This window comes from Nerophis ophidion, linkage group LG03 (assembly GCF_033978795.1).
Source record: "Nerophis ophidion isolate RoL-2023_Sa linkage group LG03, RoL_Noph_v1.0, whole genome shotgun sequence".
NCBI lineage: Eukaryota > Metazoa > Chordata > Actinopteri > Syngnathiformes > Syngnathidae > Nerophis > Nerophis ophidion.
The window spans coordinates 79,212,746-79,230,379 of NC_084613.1; the positions used below are offsets into that span (position 1 = coordinate 79,212,746).

Genomic DNA, 17,634 nt, shown 5'->3' on the forward strand with positions numbered 1-17,634 from the left:
TTTTTGACAGCTGCTGCAGGACGACGAATAATCCAATGATGTCTCCGGTAAAATATATATATATCACAATTTTCCCATCCAAAAACATGCTGGTTGACGTAGAGAAAACATGTTCGCTTGACCGCTCTGCTTCACAACAAACAATGAAACACCGGCTGTGTCTCGGTGCTAACGACAGCTGCAATCCACCGCTTTCCACTTACAGTATTGTTCTTTGTAGTCTCCATTATTAAATGGACAAATTGCAAAAGATTCAGCAACACAGATGTCCAGAATACTGTCTAATTATGCGATTTAAGCAGACGACTTTTAGCCGCTAGTGGTGCAGCGCTAATATTTCCTGACAGTCCGTGATGGCACGAGCACCCGTCATTATTCGGCGACGTTTTCAACAAAAAACTTGCGGGAAATTTAAAATTGCAATTTAGGTAGGTAGGTAGGTAGGTCTTTATTGTCATTGCAACAAGTACAACGAAACTTTGTTTTCAGCACAAACCTGTTCAAGATTAGACAAACAAATAGTGTACAGGGTGTTAATATTTCATCATTGATATATAAACTATCAGAAAACCCACTACTACCGACCACGCAGTCTGATGGTTTATATATCAATGATGAAATATTAACATTGCAACACATGCCAATAAGGCCGGGTTAGTTTACTAAATAGCAATTTAAAATTTTGCGCGAAGTATCCTGTTGAAAACGTTGCGGTATGATGACGCGTGCGCGTGACGTCACGGATTGTAGCGGACATTTTGACCCAGCACCGATTCCAGCAATAAGTAGTCTGCTTTAATCGCATAATTACTCAGTATTCACGACATCTGTGTTGCTGAATCTTTTGCAATTTGTTCAATTAATAATGGAGACGTCAAAGAAGAAAGATGTAGGAGGGAAGTGATGTATTGCGGCCGCCTTTAGCAACACAAATACAGCCGGTGTTTCCTTGTTTACATTCCCGAAAATTGACGGTGAAGCTTTACTATGGAACAGAGCGGTCAAGCGAACATAGTCCCCTACCACATGTCAACCGGCAGGTTTCGGTGAGAAAATGGTGACAGTAAGTCGGCTCTTACCGTAGACATGAGCGGAGAGTTTGCGTCGTTCTTCCTGCAGCTGCGGACTCTTGCCTCCACCCATCGGCTGCCCCCGACCATTGGATGCTTACACCGTGGAGGAGGGGGGGGGGTGAATAAAATCTCAGACTGGCGGCCTGCGCCTCGTCGAGAAACGTGGCTTTCCATGGAGACACTGGCGGTCACCACACCCGTGGCCACGCCCGTCCAACTTTCAGGTACGACCATATAATGTCACTAAAACACTAGTAACACGATAAGCAGATAAGGGATTTTCCAGAAGTATCCTAATAAATGTGTCTAATAACATCTGAATCGCTCCAACTGCCCTCGACTTTTTCTTTCTTTCTAGTCCTTCACTCTCACTTTCCTCATCCACGAATCTTTCATCCTCGCTCAAATTAATGGGGAAATCGTCGCTTTCTTGGTCCGAATCGCTCTCTCTGCTGGTGGCCATGATTGTAAACAATGTGAGGATGTGAGGAGCTCCACAACCTGTGACGTCACGCGCACATCGTCTGCTACTTCCGGTACAGGCAAGGCCTTTTTATCAGCGACAAAAAGTTGCAAACTTTATCGTCGATGTTCTCTACTAAATCCTTTCAGCAAAAATATGGCAATATCGCGAAATAATCAAGTATGACACATAGAATGGACCTGCTATCCCCCTTTGAATAAGAAAAACTCATTTCAGTTGGCCTTTAAAGTAGGGTGGCTTCTGACGACCCCTGATCAGAGGTCCAGTACACAGACAGCCGGCCGCAGGAATTTTCTAGTTATTATTGTTAGACTACCTATCAGCCTCAAAGTAATATAAAAACTGTGCATCATTAATAAGTGCTTTAGACCAGGGGTAGCATCACAGCTAACGTTAGCCACGCCGCTACCTCTCTGCTGGGCGAGGGCGTATACGTATGACGTGACTGTGACGTATGTAAGAATGTGCGCCTGGTTCTCTGTGAGAAGGAGACACAAGAAATAACTCCTCAAATATTACGATATAGTCATTTTCTATATCGCACAGAGACAAACTCGCGATATATCGTACATCAATATAGCGCCCAGTCCTAGGCTACATAAGTAAATATTGATTGATTTTCCTCCATGTGGCCCCTGAGCTAAAATGTGTTCGACACCCCTGCTTTAAACGTTCAACAATTGATTATTGGACTTTCACAATATTATGCTAGATCCACTCAACGTCCATTGCACCGGTCTCCCTAGAGCAGGGGTGCCCTTTACGTCGACCGCGAGCTACCGGTCGGCCGCGGAGGGTGTGTCAGTCGATCGTCAGCCAGGCTTTTAAAAAAATAGACCCAAAAATTAGCGATCATCAATCTTCACCATGACGTTACTCAATTCACATTCACGGCACCCGAAGGTCTTGTGAGATGAAGCTGGCTGCTCCGAGATCATTATTAAAGGGGAACATTATCACCAGACCTATGCAAGCGTCAATATATACCTTGATGTTGCAGAAAAAAGACCATGTATTTTTTTTAACCGATTTCCGAACTCTAAATGGGTGAATTTTGGCATATTAAACGCCTTTCTGTTTATCGGTCTTTTAGCGAAGACGTCAGAACGTGACGTCACCGAGGTAATACACCCGCCATTTTCATTTTCAAAACATTACAAACACCGGGTCTCAGCTCTGTTATTTTCCGTTTTTTCGACTATTTTTTGGAACCTTGGAGACATCATGCCTCATCGGTGTGTTGTCGGAGGGTGTAACAACACTAACAGTGAGGGATTCAAGTTGCACCACTGGCAAGAAATCTGCCGCCAGACCCCCTTTGAATGTGCCAGAGTGTCTGCACGTTCTATCGGCGATGCTAAGACAAACATGGCACAGAGATGTATGGATAACCTGCAGATGCATTTGCAACGATTAAGTCAACGAAATCACAAAGGTGAGTTTTGTTGATGTTGTTGACTTATGTGCTAATCAGACATATTTGGTCGCAGCATGACTGCCAGCTAATCGATGCTAACATGCTACGCTAATCGATGCTAACATACTATTTACGCTAGCTGTATGTACATTTGAAACTAGATACCCACATTTAATGCGAAACAAACACTTACCAATCGACATATTTAAGTTGCTCCAGTGTCACAAGATGCGAAAGTCCTGATCGTTTGGTCCGCACATTTTACCGGCGATGCTAATAAGGCAGCCATGGTATAGGCCACTTCATTAGGTACACCCATGCTATGGCCGAATAGCGTCAATAGCTATTCGCTCAATAGCTTCAGTTTCCTCTTCAATTTTGTTTTCACTATCTGCCTCCACACTCCGACCATCTATTTCAATACATGTGTAATCTGTTGAATCGCTTAAACCGCTGAAATCCGAGTCTGAATCCGAGCTAATGTCGCTATATCTTGTTGTGATCACCGCCATGTTGTTTGTATTGGCAGCCCTGTATGACGTCACAGGGAAATGGACAGTCGCATCGCAAATAGCGAAAATCAAGAACTTTAAAGCTTTTTTTAAGGGATATTCCGGGAGGTGTACAGTTTTGAAAAAAACTTTGAAAAATAAAAGAAGCCACTGGGAACTGATTTTTATTGTTTTTAACCCTTTTGAAATTGTGATAATGTTCCCCTTTAAGAAAAAATGACCGAGAGGAAGGCGAGAAACACTTTTTAATTCAACAGACTCTCGCGCCGTACCAGCCGTCAAAACTCTAAAGACCGGCTTCACATTTCCTGTCTTCACAATAAAAGCCCTGCTTCATGCTGCCTGAGCTAACAAAATAAGAGTTTTGGAAAGCGATCGCTTGTGCACACCAGCTTTCCAAAACTCTTATTTGTTAGCACAAAAGTATTTCTCGCCGTACTCTCGGTCATTTTTTCTTAATAATGATCTCGCAGCAGCCAGCTTTATCTCACAAGACCTTCAGGTGCCGTGAATGTCAATCAAGCAAGCTACGGAATTTGCCGCCAATGTTTTTCTTGTAAAGTGTATGGAAGCTGGATAAATAAGATGCTAAAAAACAACCACTTTCATGTGGTATTGTACAGAAAGGAGGACTTTTTTTCTCCATTAAAAAAATGTGGGCGTTATCATCACTACTGTCTGATTCCAATCAATGCAAGTCATCAGAATCAGGTAATACACCAACTTCTATTCTTGTCTTTGTGAAAGAAAGACATCTATATGTGTTACACATGCTTGTATTATCATTAAACACATTTAACTTCTTAACAAAAACGTCTCTTTCATATATAAATAAATATAAATGATATATATGAATGACGTAGATCCCCCTCAATTGAAAAGTAGCTCACCTGCAGAAAAAGTGTGGGAACCCCTGCCCTAGAGCAGTGGTTCTCAAATGGGGGTACGCGTACCCCTGGGGGTACTTGGAGGTATGTCAAGGGGTATGTGAGATTTTTTTTTAAATATTCTAAAAATAGCAACAATTCAAAAGTCCTTTGTAAATATATTTATTGAATAATACTTCAACAAAATATGAATGTAAGTTCATAAACTGCAAATGCAACAATGCAATATTCAGTGTTGACAGCTAGATTTTTTTGTGGAAGTAATCCATAAATATTGATGTTAAAGATTTCTTTTTTTGTGAAGAAATGTTTAGAATGAAATTGATGAATCCAGATGGATCTCTATTACAATCCCCAAAGAGGGCACTTTAAGTTGATGATTACTTCTATGTGTAGAAATATGTATTTATAATTAAATCCCTTGTTTATTTTTCAACAAGTTTTGTTATTTTTATATCTTTTTTTCCAAAAAGTTCAAGAAAGACCACTACAAATGAGCAATATTTTGCACTGTTATACAATTTAATAAATCAGAAACCGATGACATAGTGCTGCATTTTACTTCTTTATCTCTTTTTTTTTCAACCAAAAATGCTTTGCTCTGTTTAGGGGGTACTTGAATTAAAAACATGTTCACAGGGGGTACATCACTGAAAAAAGGTTGAGAACCACTGTGGGGGTCACCCACATCTGCGGTCCTCTCCAAGGTTTCTCATTGTCATCCCACTGGGTTGAGTCTTTCCTTGCCCTGATTTGGGATCTGAACAGAGGATGTTGTTGTGGCTTGTGCAGCCCTTTGAGACACTTGTGATTTGGGGCTATATGAATAAAAATTGATTGATTGATTGATTAAATTGTTAAATCTAATTAAAGTTGGTTCAATTAATTACTTTCAAAGATTGAATCGCCGACAATTAGGTCATTTAAGCGGGTTTCATTTGGTGAGTTGTGAATTTTTGCAGCTAAAAATAGCTATTTTATTGTATTGTAATGCATGCTACACTTTATACACTATATTAAGAATACCGTTTGAGAGGCAACAAGTAATACTTTCTCTTTCAATTCTGCAAACCCAATAAAAAAGTGTTGCACTTTATTCGAGTGGGTTTTTGCTACTTGTGACGTCACAGAATAAGGAACGAACATTTTAGAGGGAAAACCACAAGGAATGTTCAACAAAGAAACCCCACAATGTCCAACTGACGACTAGGAAAGAATAAAAAACAAAAACAAACAAAAAAAAAAGCGCCGCCATTATTTGTTGATATATAAGGAGTCTAAATGGGAACGACAACACTTTAAAAATCACTCACCTCGCCACTTGACGAAAAGTCCAAAATGTCGCGGCTGTTGTTCAATTTGATTGTCGACTAACTTGGCGGGCGTTTAAGGTTACAAGTGTCTTCAAAAATGTTGTCCGAAGAGAAGTAAAAAGTGTCCCGCGGAGTAAAGATGAGGAAGACGTCCAAAACAAGACTTGTGTGTTTCAGGGAGGGGCGGGGCTTGTCTGAGCGGCATGACTGTGCAAAAACACGAACGCGCACACACACACACGCGCACACACACACACGCACACACACGCACGCACACACACACACACACACACACACACACACACACACACACACACACACACACACACACACACACGCATACACACTTCCGAAAAATATATAAAGATTTGTATTTACAACATTAATAATATATACACACAATATGTAAATATAGAAAAGGTAAGCTTTTATTTTTTTTTATTGTTTTTTACTTTTTTGTTTGTTATTAGTTTTTAATCATTGATTGATTGATTGATTGATTGATTGATTGATTGATTGATTGAAACTTTTATTAGTAGATTGCACAAGCGCTTTTTTTTACATATTCCGTACAATTGACCACTAAATGGTAACACCCCAATAAGTTTTTCAACTTGTTTACGTCAGTCGGGGTCCATGTTAATCAATTCATGGTCATTTATTATTTACTTGAAGTTATTACCATATGTCTCTATATACTTTTTTTTTTTTTAATACATTTTGGCCAAAGGGGAAGCATTTCAATTTCACACATATGTACTTTTCCTTGTTGATGTCTCAAGAAGGGTAGAAATACAACACACACACACACACACACACACACACACACACACACACACACACACACACACACACACACACACACACACACACGCACACACACCTCCGAAAAATACAGTATATAAAGATTTGTATTTACAACATTAATAATATATACACACTATGTAATATAAAAAAGGTAAGCTTTGAGTTTTGTTTTTTTTACTTGTTAGTAATTAGTATTTAATCTTCATTATCTACATCTAGTTATTACCATCTCTCTCTCTCTATATACACACACACACACACACATATATATATATATATATATATATACATATATATATATATATATATATATATATATATATATATATATATATATATATATATACATTTTTTTTTTTTTTTTTTTTTTTTTTTTTTAATTTATTATTATTATTTTTTAAATACATTTCGGCCAAAGGGGGAGCATTGTTATTACATATGTTGGCCAGAGGGGGAGCACTTAATATTTTTACACACACTTGTCTTTTCATATGTTGATTTTTTTTTTTAGAAAAATAAATAAATTTTGGCCAAAGGCGGTGTATTTCAATTTCACACACTCTTGTGATTACATATGTTGACCAGAGGGGGAGCACTTCAAATGTTTACACACACTTGTTATTTCATATGTTGACCAGAGCAGTCAATTTGAAAAATTATTTGCTTTTTGGGACCACTCAAATTTTGATAGATTTCACCACCAGGGGTGCAAATGAGACAATCTCTTATTTATTTATTTTCAATAAATTTTGGCTAAAGGGGGCACATTTCAATTTCACACACACACTTGTTATTACATGTGTTGGCCAGAGGGGGAGCACTTAATATTTTTACACACACTTGTCTTTTCATATGTTGACTTTAAAAAAATAAATAAATAAATTTGGGCCAAAGGCGGTGTATTTAAATTTTACACACACTTGTGATTACATATGTTGACCAGAGGGGAGCACTTCAAATGTTTACACACACTTGTTATTTCATATGTTGACCAGAGGAGGAGCACTTTTAAAACCAACACACAGTCAATTTGAAAAATTCTTTGCTTTTTGGGACCATTCAAATTTTGATAGATTTCACCACCAGGGGTGCAAATGAGACAATCTCTTATTTATTTTTTTTCAATAGATTTTGGCTAAAGGGGGCACATTTCAATTTCACACACACACTTCTTATTACATATGTTGGCCAGAGGGGGAGCACTTAATATTTTTACACACACTTGTCTTTTCATATGTTGACTTTAAAAAAAAAATAAAAATACATTTTGGCCAAAGGCGGTGTATTTCAATTTCACACACACTTGTGATTACATATGTTGACCAGAGGGGGAGCACTTCAAATGTTTACACACACTTGTTATTTCATATGTTGACCAGAGGGGGAGCACTTTTAAAACCAACACACAGTCAATTTGAAAAATTCCTTGCTTTTTGGGACCACCCTAATTTTGATAGATTTCACCACCAGGGGTGCAAATCAGACAATCTCTTACTTATTTTTTTTCAATACATTTTGGCCAAAGGGGGCACATTTCAATTTCACACACACTTGTTATTACATATGTTGGCCAGAGGGGGAGTACTTAATATTTTTACACACACTTGTCTTTTCCTATGTTGACTTTAAAAAAAAAAAAATTCATTTTGGCCAAAAGCGGTGTATTTCAATTTCACACACACTTGTGATTACATATGTTGGCCAGAGGGGGAGCACTTCAAATGTTTACACACACTTGTTATTTCATATGTTGACCAGAGGAGGAGCACTTTTAAAACCAACACACAGTCAATTTGAAAAATTCTTTGCTTTTTGGGACCACTCAAATTTTGATAGATTTCACCACCAGGGGTGCAAATGAGACAATCTCTTATTTATTTTTTTCAATAAATGTTGGCCAAAGGGCGCACATTTCAATTTCACACACACTTGTTATTATATATGTTGGCCAGAGGGGGAGCACTTAGTATTTTCACACACACTTATCTTTTCATAGCTTGACTTTTTAAAAAATTGTTTTCATACATTTTGGCCAAAGGCGGTGCATTTAAATTTTACGCACACTTGTTATTACATATGTTGACCAGAGGGGGAGCACTTCAAATGTTTACACACACTTGTTATTTCATATGTTGACCAGAGGGGGAGCACTTTTAAAACCAACAATCAGTCAATTTGAAAAATTCTTTGCTTTTTGGGACCACCCTAATTTTAATAGATTTCACCACCAGGGGTGCAAATGACACATTCTCTAATTTATGTTTTTTGTAATGTACTTAAGGCCGATGACAAACGAGTCAAGGACCACAGTTGGCCCCTGTGCCGCACTTTGGGCAACACAGCTGTAGAAGTTAACTGTTAATGGCCACTATAGTTTTAGTACCGTAGTGTATTTGTCCATTCTATGGTCACATATGGGACGCAGGTTGTCTTACGTCAGCACCGGAAGTCGTAAAATTAGCTGTTCACCTGGCGTTTTTTTTGGGAGGGGGGGGGGGGGGGGTGAATAGGTAAGTCCTTCTTCAGCTGCCGTCTTGTTTTTTCATATTGTGCTGCTTTTGTTAATGTTTACATTTGTATGCACATTAAATCAACAAAAAAATCCTGACTTTGGAGCAATGTTCACGGACTCACTTTTTTTACACAAAGGATTTGGCGTCTGTATACTGACAGCTATTTGGGGGAGCTTAAGTGTCATTTTAAAATGTGTAGCAAAGCCTGCTTTCTTTTTTTTTTACACAAAACTATCTCTGGCATCTGTAGGTGATTGACATATAATCCAGAGAGTTTAAGAGGAATTTTAAGACGTGTAGCAAAGTCTGCTTTATTTTCACAAAGCTATCTTGGGCGTCTGTAGCTAGTTGCGGGAGCTTAAGTGTCATTTTAAGATATGTAGCAAAGCCTGATTATTTTTTTTTTTACACAAAAAACTATCTTGGGCATCTGTAGGTGATTGACATACAATTCAGAGAGTTTAAGATGAATTTTAAGACGTGCAGCAAAGTCTGCTTTTTTTTTTTTTTTTTTTACAAAGCTGTCTTGGGCGTCTGACTGACAGCTCGTTAGGTTACCTTAAGTGTCATTTTAAGACGTGTAGCAAAGTCTGCTTTATTTTCACAATGCTGTCTTGGGCGTCTGTAGCTAGTTGCGGGAGCTTAAGTGTCATTTTAAGACGTTTCGCAAAGGCAGCTTTTTTTAAAAACATTTTTTACACAAAACTATCTCGGGCGTGTGTAGGTGATTGACAGATAGTTGGCAGAGCTTGAGTACAATTTTCAAACATGCAGTGAAGCCTGCTTGTTGTGCAAACACGGGGCCGGCTCGTACTGCTGGGTCAGAGTCAGCGCTCACCTGTGAGGAGTGACGTCATCTTCCTAAATCAACCTGAAAAGCAACACTTAATCATCATCGAAAAGTGCATTTTGCACAATGGGGGACCTGTTATTAGGTTGCACACACCATTAGTCATACGTTTCAAAACAAATGCCAAAAGTTTCATGGTTAAAGGTCATTCTGGGATTTTTTTTTTAAAGTGTAAAAACAATTTAGCTCCAGGCTCAAATGTGGCCATCTTAAAACCGTGATAAACTGTACAGTTTTAAGTAACAGTTTAAAGGCCTACTGAAATGAGATTTTCTTATTCAAACGGGGACAGCAGGTCCATTCTATGTGTCATACTTGATCATTTCGCGATCTTGCCATATTTTTGCTGAAAGGATTTAGTAGAGAACATCCACGATATAGTTCGCAACTTTCTGTGCTAACAGAAAAGCCCTGCCTCTACCGGAAGTCGCCGACGATGACGTCACATGTTTGATGGCTCCTCACATATTCACATTGTTTTTAATGGGAGCCTCCAACAAAAAGTGCTATTCGGACCGAGAAAACGACAATTTCCCCATTAATTTGAGCGAGGATGAAAGATTCGTGTTTGAGGATATTGATAGCGACGGAATAGAAAAAAAAAAAAAGTAAAAAAAATAAAAACTCGATTGCATTTGGACGGATTCCGATGTTTTTAGACACATTTACTATCAATCAATCAATCAATCAATCAATATTTATTTATACAGCCCCAAATCACAAATGTCTCAAAGGACTGCACAAACCATTACAACTACGATATCCTCGGAAGAACCCACAAAAGGGCAAGGAAAACTCACACCCAGTGGGCAGGGAGAATTCACATCCAGTGGGACGCCAGTGACAATGCTGACTATGAGAAACCTTGGAGAGGACCTCAGATGTGGGCAACCCCCCCCCCCCCCTAGGGGACCGAAAGCAATGGATGTCGAGCGGGTCTAACATGATACTGTGAAAGTTCAATCCATAGTGGCTCCAACACAGCCGCGAGAGTTCAGTTCAAGCGGATCCAAGACAGCAGCGAGAGTCCCGTCCACAGGAAACCATCTCAAGCGGATCAGCAGCGTAGAGATGTCCCCAACCGATACAGGCGAGCGGTCCATCCTGGGTCCCGACGAGCGGTCCATCCTGGGTCTCAACTCTGGACAGCCAGTACTTCATCCATGGTCATCGGACCGGACCCCCTCCACATGGGAGGGGGGGACATAGGAGAAAGAAAAGAAGCGGCAGATCAACTGGTCTAAAGAGGAGGTCTATTTAAAGGCTAGAGTATACAGATGAGTTTTAAGGTGAGACTTAAATGCTTCTACTGAGGTAGCATCTCGAACTGTTACCGGGAGGGCATTCCAGAGTACTGGAGCCCGAACGGAAAACGCTCTATAGCCCGCAGACTTTTTTTGGGCTCTAGGAATCACTAGTTCTGGGAAATCCCTTATCTTTCTATTGTGTTGCTAGTAGAGATGCGCGGTTTGCGGTCTCATCCGAGGGGTATCCGCAGGTCGGGCGGTTGACATGACGAAAAAATAGATTTTAATTAGATTCGGGCGGGTGGCGGTTGAATCATCGGGAAATATTTGATATACATGGTTCTGGGATCGGTATCTTTTGCCAATTTTAAGGGCCATTTAAGACCCGTGTCATAAAGCGAAGAAGACTATCGAAGACTATAGGAGACGCTATTATTCTCATAAAGCGAAGAAGACTATAGAAGACTATAGGAGTGTGAAGTGAAGTGAATTATATTTATATAGCGCTTTTCTCTAGTGACTCAAAGCTCTTTACATAGTGAAACCCCAATATCAAAGTTACATTTAAACCAGTGGGGGTGGCACTGGGAGCAGGTGGGTAAAGTGTCTTGCCCAAGGACACAACGGCAGTGACTAGGATGGCGGAAGCGGGAATCGAACCTGCAACCCTCAAGTTGCTGGCACGGCCACTCTACCAACCGAGCTATGCCGCTCTATAGGAGACGCTATTATTGTCATAAAGCAAAGAAGACAATAATAGACGCTATTATTCTTTTGAATGACTGCTGGCAGTCACCCAGATAATAAGAATTAGGGCGTGCTATGAAGCCATTGTCTTTGTCGCCTTCTGTAGCATTTACCATCTGCTTGTCAGTCCAACAAAATGTTGTGTGTGGCTCCCGCGGCAACACGCACACGACTGCAAGCCATACTGGGTGACACAGAGTACACTAATGGTTGTGATATAAACAATTTTAACACTCTTAGTAATATGCGCCACGCTGTGAAGCCACACCAATTAAGAAGGACAAACACATTTCGGGAGAACATCCTCACAGTAGCACAAAATAAACGCAACACAACAAATACCCAGAATCCTTTGTATTCATGATAGATCCTGACTATTTTATACACCCCGCTAGCACCAAACCCCCCCGGGCGTCGGTAAGGTGGGTGTGGTTGGGGGTGCGGGGGTGTAAAATATATTCAGAATTGTCACGGATACAAAGGATTCTGGGTATTTGTTGTGTTGCGTTTATGTTTTGTTACTGTGAAGATATTCTCCCGAAATGTGTTTGTCAATCTTGTATTGTGTGGCTTCACAGCGTGGCGCATATTAGTAAGAGTTAAAGTTGTGTATATCACAACCATCAGTGTACTCTGTATCACCCAGTATGCCTTTCAATCTTCTACGTGTGATTGCGGAAGCTGCACACAACATGTTGCCGGACCAACAATCGGTTCCTACATGTTGTTGAAGGTGTTTAAGGCAATGGCTTCACAGCACGCCCATGTACTTGTCATCAGGATGAACGTTATTGGATAGTCGCGAGAACGTTAGCGGCTCCGATTGATTTCATTACTCTGTGAAACAGGTTTAAATATCTCTATGAGTGGTAAAGGCGGCCGACATCTGATATATTTCAGCGGGCGGTTGGCGGGCGGGTACGGTCCTGATAAAATGTTGGTCCGGGTGGACGGCGGGCGGATGATGACTTTGGTGATGCGGTTGCGGATGTTATAATTGCCTACCCGCGCATCTGTAGTTGCTAGTGTTTTAGTGAGTTAAATAGTACCTGATAGTCGGAGGTGAACGTCCTCGGCTGTCTTGACGCCAATGTCTCAGGGGAGTCGACGGCAGAAGCTCAGTTTTTCTCCTGTAAGAAGCGACTTTTTACCACAATTTTCTCACCGAAACCCGCTGGTTGACATTCCGCCGTGATTCATTTTGGCTGATCCATAGTAAAGTTTCACCTCCAGGAATTTAAAACAAGGAATCACCGTGTGTTTGTGTGGCTAAAGGCTAAAGCTTCCCAACTCCATCTTTCTACTGTGACTTCTCTTATGCCGTTAAAGAAGACGACTTTTAGCTGTGTGTGTGCGCAGCGCTCATACTTCCTAAAAACCCGTGACGTCTTGCGTACACGTCATCATTACACGACGTTTTCAAGACGAAACTCCCGGGATATTTAAAATTGCAATTTAGTAAACTAAAAAGGCCGTATTGGCATGTGTTGCAATGTTAATATTTCATCATTAATATATAAACTATCAGACTGCCTGGTGGGTAGTAGTGGGTTTCAGTAGGACTTTAACATTCTCAACTATTGTGGAAGTGTAAAAAATAATGGTTACGTAAGTGTATAAAGATCCAGGACTTGTGCACATGTGCTTCCACTCCCACGCTGGATAAAGCACATGCAGAGATAATGAAATATACGACGCTGCTTTAGAGTTGTACAGATCTTGGAAATGGAGGAAAATGATCAATATCCGCTAATTATAGTATCTCCACTTTACCATGTGTGTCGCTGCATATTTCCCGCCACCACGTCACAGAACGTGACAAGTCCCTGTGGAACTTCTGCATTTTATTATCAAGTGAGGGTTGCATTGTTTGCAAGCCACACCCTGACAAGCTGACGGACAAGGGAACAAAAAAAAAGAAGTTACTTTCGGGGATTTTTTTTACGTTTATGACTCACATCATTCTGTCTTTTTTTTTTTAACGCACATTTTAATCCAATCCACTTTAGTGAAGTGAATTATATTTATATAGCGCTTTTATAACCGGTGGCCATGTACTGCTTGCCTGTGTATCGGCTGGGGACATCTCTGCGCTGCTGATCCGCCTCCGCTTGGGATGGTTTCCTGCTGGCTCCGCTGTGAACGGGACTCTCGCTGCTGTGTTGGATCCGCTTTGGACTGGACTCTCGCGACTGTGTTGGATCCATTGTGGATTGAACTTTCACAGTATCATGTTAAACCCGCTCGACATCCATTGCTTTCCTCCTCTCCAAGGTTCTCATAGTCATCATTGTCACCGACGTCCCACTGGGTGTGAGTTTTCCTTGCCCTTATGTGGACCTACCGAGGATGTGGTAGTGGTTTGTGCAGCCCTTTGAGACACTAGTGATTTAGGGCTATATAAGTAAACATTGATTGATTGATTTTCTCTAGTGACTCAAAGCGCTTTACATAGTGAAACCCAATATCTAAGTTACATTTAAACCAGTGTGGGTGGCACTGGGAGCAGGTGGGTAAAGTGTCCTGCTCAAGGACACAACGGCAGTGACTAGGATGACGGAAGCGGGAATCGAACCTGCCACCCTCAAGTTGCTGGCACGGCCGCTCTACCAGCCGAGCTATGCCTTTATTTATATAGCACATTTAAAAACCCCGAAACAACAACAGTACAAGTTTCACAAGTCAAACACACATTTAGAAGCAGGGTACATCCAAGGACATCCATCCATTTTCTACCGCTTATTCCCTTTCGGGGTCGCGGGGGGCGCTGGCGCCTATCTCAGCTACAATCGGGCGGAAGGCGGGGTACACCCTGGACAAGTCGCCACCTCATCGCAGGGCCAACACAGATAGACAGACAACATTCACACACTAGGGCCAATTTAGTGGTGCCAATCAACCTATCCCCAGGTGCATGTGTTTGGAAGTGGGAGGAAGCCGGAGTACCCGGAGGGAACCCACGCATTCACGGGGAGAACATGCAAACTCCACACAGAAAGGTCCCGAGCCTGGATTTGAACCCAGGACTGCAGGACCTTCGTATTGTGAGGCAGACGCACTAACCCCTCTGCCACCGTGAAGCCCCATCCAAGGACAGTCAATTTGAAAAAAAAAAAAAAAATAGATAAAATAAATAACTAAAAAGAGAAATATTAAATACATGAAAAAAATTAAATACCATACCACACTGGTTCTCAAATGGGGGTACTTGAAGGTGTGCCAAGGGGTACGTGAGATTTTTCAAAAATATTCTAAAAATAGCAACATTTCCCAAAAATCCTTTATAAATATATTTATTGAATAATACTTCAACAAAATATGAATATAAGTTCATAAACTGTGAAAAGAAATGCAACAATGCAATATTCAGTGTTGACCGCTAGATTTTTTTTTGTGGACATGTTCCATAAATATTGATGTTAAAGATTTCTTTTTTTGTGAAGAAATGTTGAGAATTAAGTTGATGAATTTAGGGGACGGCGTGGAGCAGTGGGAGAGTGGCCGTGCGCAACCCGAGGGTCCCTGGTTCAAATCCCACCTAGTACCAACCTCGTCACGTCCGTTGTGTCCTGAGCAAGACACTTCACCCTTGCTCCTGATGGGTGCTGGTTGGCGCCTTGCATGGCAGCTCCCTCCATCAGTGTGTGAATGTGTGTGTGAATGGGTAAATGTGGAAGTAGTGTCAAAGCGCTTTGAGTACCTTGAAGGTAGAAAAGCGCTATACAGGAAAAATGCGCCGATCGCAAACAATGAAGCCAGGCCGACTGACTGGCAAAGGCAGGCTTAAATAATGGCTCTCATTAGGGCTCGTTAAACAGGTGAGGCTTGTGAAAATAATAAGTAACCATGGTAACTAAAACAAGCTCAAGGGGTGCACAAAACAGCAACGAATGGAGTACAAAACTAACAGAATATAAAATAACACAGAGGTAGGGAACCTATGGCTCTCGAGCCAGATGTGGCTCTTTTGATGACTGCATCTGGCTCTCGGATAAATCTGAGCTGACGTTGCTTAACACGATAAGTAATTAATAATTCCGCTGGTAATCACAGTGTTAAAAATAACGTTTAAATTATAAAACATTCTCATGCATTTGAATCCATCCATCCATTTCTATCGCACCTGTTCAAGAAGTCGCATTAATGGTCAAAAGTATTTTATTTATCATAAGTTAGCTTCAGAATAACAATGTTATTAAAAAGAATAAGAGATGCATGCATTATTTTGTTGTATTTAGGGAAAGTCCAAATAAAAGAGCAGGTGTAGAATTCTATTGTCAGAGTGTGGGACAACACTGTACAAGGGTACAGGTCTACATGTTTCTCCTCATTGAGCTAAATTGAATCCAGTCTCTGTTTAATTCCTTGCTTCTTGTCTGTTTAATAAATGTCATCAGTGTTTGAACCTGACAGTTGTGTTCAGTGTTAAAAAAAATTATACGGCTCTCACGGAGATACATTTAAAAATATTTGGCTTCCATGGCTCTCTCAGCTAAAAAGGTTCCCGACCCCTGACATAACATATATAATTTTCTTCGACTGGTGTACTAACATCGTGTGGTTTATTATTATTTTCTTTTTTTTTACATATGTTGCATCATCACAAAGATACAAAGAATTGCTATTCCGACAACTAGTGGACACATTTAGAAGAGCCATTTTTTTCATTCAAAACTTTCCTCTAATTTTTATACTTCGCAAACTCATCCCGTGAGCCGGATCAGGACCGCGAACTGGTTTTTATCCGGCCCACGGGCCATGGGTTTGACACCCCTGATATAATGTGTTGTTAACCTTAAAGCACATGTGTCAAACTCAAGACCCGGGGGAGCCATATCTGGCCAGACACGTCATTTACAAGTCATCTTTCTTACTAAATGTTTTCATTTTGACAGAAAAAAATTAAGGTAATACATGAAATTGCATATGTTTTAAACTTTTTTTCAAACATATATATCACATATATATATATATATATATATATATATATATATATATATATATATATATATATATATATATATATATATATATATATATATATATATATATATATATAGTGCCCTCCATAATTATTGGCACCCCTGGTTGAGATGTGTTTTTTAGCTTCCAATTATTTTATTTTTTTTCTAAATAATATGGGACCTTAATGGAAAAAAAGAGAAAAATCCAACCTTCAATACAAGTGCATTTATTCAGTGGGGAAAAAATCCCACATAAAGAAATAATTATTTGACATCAAATAATGTGTGTCACAATTATTAGCACCCCTGGTGTTAATATTTTGTACAACCCCCTTTTGCCAACAAAACAGCACCTAATCTTCTCCTATAATGTTTCACAAGATGGGCAAAGACAGAAAGAGGGATTTTCAGCCATTCCTCTTTGCAGAATCTCTCTAAATCATCCAGAGACCTGGGTCCTCTCCTCTGTACTCTCCTTTTCAGCTCACCCCACAGGTTCTCAATGGGGTTGAGGTCAGGGGACTGAGATGGCCATGGGAGGAGCTTGATTTTGTGTCTGGTGAACCATTTCTGTGTAGATTTGGCCATATGTTTAGGGTCATTGTCTTGCTGAAAGACCCAGTGACGACCCAGCTTCAGCTTTCGGGCAGAGGGCAACAGATTTTGATTTAAAATGTCCTGGTATTTCAAAGCATTCATGATGCCATGCACCCTAACAAGGTTCCCAGGGCCTTTGGAAGTGAAACAGCCCCACAGCATCACTGACCCACCCCCATACTTCACAGTGGGTATGAGGTGCTTTTCAGCATGCGCATCTTTC

At 40.4% G+C, this 17,634-nt stretch overlaps 1 protein-coding gene across 2 annotated transcripts in view; it reads right to left on the reverse strand.

Moving 5' to 3' along the window:
* keap1a (kelch-like ECH-associated protein 1a) overlaps positions 1 to 5,893 on the reverse strand; it is a 47,642-nt gene extending 41,749 nt beyond the window's left edge. For both annotated transcript variants that reach the window (XM_061896163.1, XM_061896162.1), the window contains exon 1: positions 5,687 to 5,893. The gene's annotated coding sequence lies outside the window, so the exon portion shown is untranslated. The remainder of the gene's footprint in view (positions 1 to 5,686) is intronic.
* Between the last annotated feature and the right edge of the window lie 11,741 nt (positions 5,894 to 17,634).